At 34.3% G+C, this 2,385-nt stretch overlaps 1 long non-coding RNA gene across 1 annotated transcript; it reads left to right on the top strand.

Annotated features, from left to right (window-relative positions):
* Positions 1 to 1,407: 1,407 nt before the first annotated feature.
* LOC134242714 (uncharacterized) lies at positions 1,408 to 2,174 on the top strand. The gene is made up of 3 exons (XR_009986909.1): positions 1,408 to 1,621; positions 1,784 to 1,878; positions 2,001 to 2,174. It is a non-coding gene; the product is annotated as an uncharacterized LOC134242714 (long non-coding RNA).
* The last annotated feature ends 211 nt before the right edge of the window (positions 2,175 to 2,385 follow it).

Here is a 2,385-nt window from a genome sequence, read left to right as displayed (position 1 = left end):
AAAATTTTATACCTTAGTAAACCATAGTTAACTATGGTAATTACTAAACAATAGTTTTTTGTTAAGATGATCGAGCGAGGGCGAGGTCCCCCGCCCCTCCCCGGCCATTCCCTGCTAGCTCAGCGTATGATATTCTACTTACCTGATTAAAAAACATAATGCTCAAGTACCCAAAAGAGATACAGTCTCATCAGAGACTCTGTCAGATAATCCATTTAGATTACAATTTTATGTTTTATAGTGGAAAGAAATGCACCACAGAAATTTGACGTGTTTGTATCTCCGAGTGCCGATCTTGAAGATGGAGCAAGAGTTGTACAAGAATTGGTGACGTTACTTGAAACGTATTGCAATGTAAAATGTTTCGTGCCATTCCGCGATAGTTTACCCGGAAGCTCTGAGTTGACTTGTCGTGCACATCTTATCCACAAAAGGTAGGATGAACATCGATCATAAAATAGAAATAAATGCATTAGCATTATGGGTTTTTTCTTTTGAATATATTCTCGTTCAAAAATATATACAACTTTAGGTTCGTCTGAATTAAAATTTCACGTGAAGTGTTCTCATTTTTACGTCTTTTACAGCAAATTATCACAACTCATGATTAAAAACTAATAATTCATAACTTATCCACGGCGTATCTTTTTCAATTAAGATGCAGAAGAGTGATGGTATTGCTATCTGCCGACTTCCACAATGTCGGCGCAAGCAGGTTTACATTCAGGATTGCACATTCTCTGTCTCCAGGTACCACAGGCTTTTCATTGCTTTATAATGGATTTTAATTAATTTTTTCCGTCCATGTCGGTTTTTTTTATTTAAACATGTAGGTGGCGCATGTGGAAAAGTTGTTCCTGTGTCTATGCAAAGAAATGTAAATATGCCCAACATATTACGCCCTCTTTCAGTCTGCGATATGACAGTGGAAGACAACTTAGGAAATTCCCTCAAGCGCTTGGGGTTCATTTTGCGTTCCCCTGCAACTAAAATTGAAAGGTAGAGGTACAATATGATTGTTTCTACCCGGCCTAGTCTGAAATTATTTAAAACATCTACAGCTCTATATGAATGCATGAAACCGTTTAATTCTTTTTTTCTTTTTTTTTTTTGGTTTAAATAGTGAACAGAACAAATGTTCAGATGAAACATCGGACTTGGATTTGCAAGGTTTAAAAACAGAATTAAGTCAGCTGCAAAAGAAGTCGGATTCAACAGCTACATCAATCAAAGCCGGCTCAGTTTCCGAAATATTCTCAACGGTTCATGACTGGCTGTTTTATTTTTACAAGTCTATTTTTCGTGACAACACGTTTAAGACTGGCAAGTATATCAATATACAAAATGAATTTCATTATTCATACATGTATATACAAAAAAATAACATTTACGTTAAGTGTGAATAAAAAGTTCTTGAAAAATGAACAGGTATCCAAAGTCTGCAGTGTTCTGAGAGTTATGAATACGATGCTTTTTTGTCTTATGACGAAAAAGTCGTAAGCTACGTTAGGAAAACCTTTCCTCGCCTGGAAGATGACTACAATCTCAGATTTTATATCCCCGATAGGGACTTACAGGTCGGAGGATATTTCTACGAGGAGATCGCAGATACCATAGAGAAGTACTTTGAAGATTGTATATTATGATTTAACTTAATTCTAACTTCCCTAAATTAATAGCATAGTCTATAATGTCGTTTGTCAACATCACACAAGATTTAGTTAATTTGTTAATGAGAAAAACAAGTGAAAACCTCTATTTTTTTTTTACAAATTGTTAATAGGAAATGCAAGAAAGTAGTTATACTCATTTCAACGCATTACATGGATTGTGAAAAGTGTGAGTTTGTACTGAAGTATGCACTGCATGTTGCTTACAGTAAGTCGCCCATTATAATTATTACAATTTGACTAACACCCTTACTCTTTGATTTTGGAGAGTTAATTAAAGAGATTATTACTAGAATATAGTTAATCTTAAATACTTTCACTTGTTTGAAGATGTGCGGAAGTTAGACATACTGCCAGTTCTTCTGGATAAGGACGCAGAGGTGCCGCTAACTCTCTCGAACATCACGTCATGTGACCTCTCAGATGAGAAAACGCGTGACAAGGAATTCAAGAAGCTGGTCGATAAACTTAGAGCCTAACTGTAGGTTTGAAGCAATTTCAAGATTTATTCAGTGTCTTTTGATAAAAATTGTGATTTTAAAATAGTTAAAAAATCTCATTCATGCAATAAAAATACTATTACTTCTTATCTTCTCTAAATTAAATAATGAAATTTGTTTCATTATATACGTATTTGTGTATTATGGATCAGTTGACTTATGTCCGTTTTTACATCTAATTTTTTTTTTGTCAGGCTACGTTTGTAAAAAAAAAT

This window comes from Saccostrea cucullata, unplaced genomic scaffold, assembly GCF_032062105.1.
Source record: "Saccostrea cucullata isolate Sc308-1 unplaced genomic scaffold, CSIRO_AGI_Scuc_v1 ctg138, whole genome shotgun sequence".
Taxonomy (NCBI): Eukaryota; Metazoa; Mollusca; class Bivalvia; order Ostreida; family Ostreidae; genus Saccostrea; species Saccostrea cuccullata.
Note: the sequence above shows the minus strand (reverse complement) of the source record. Positions and strands in the feature narration are given on the sequence as shown.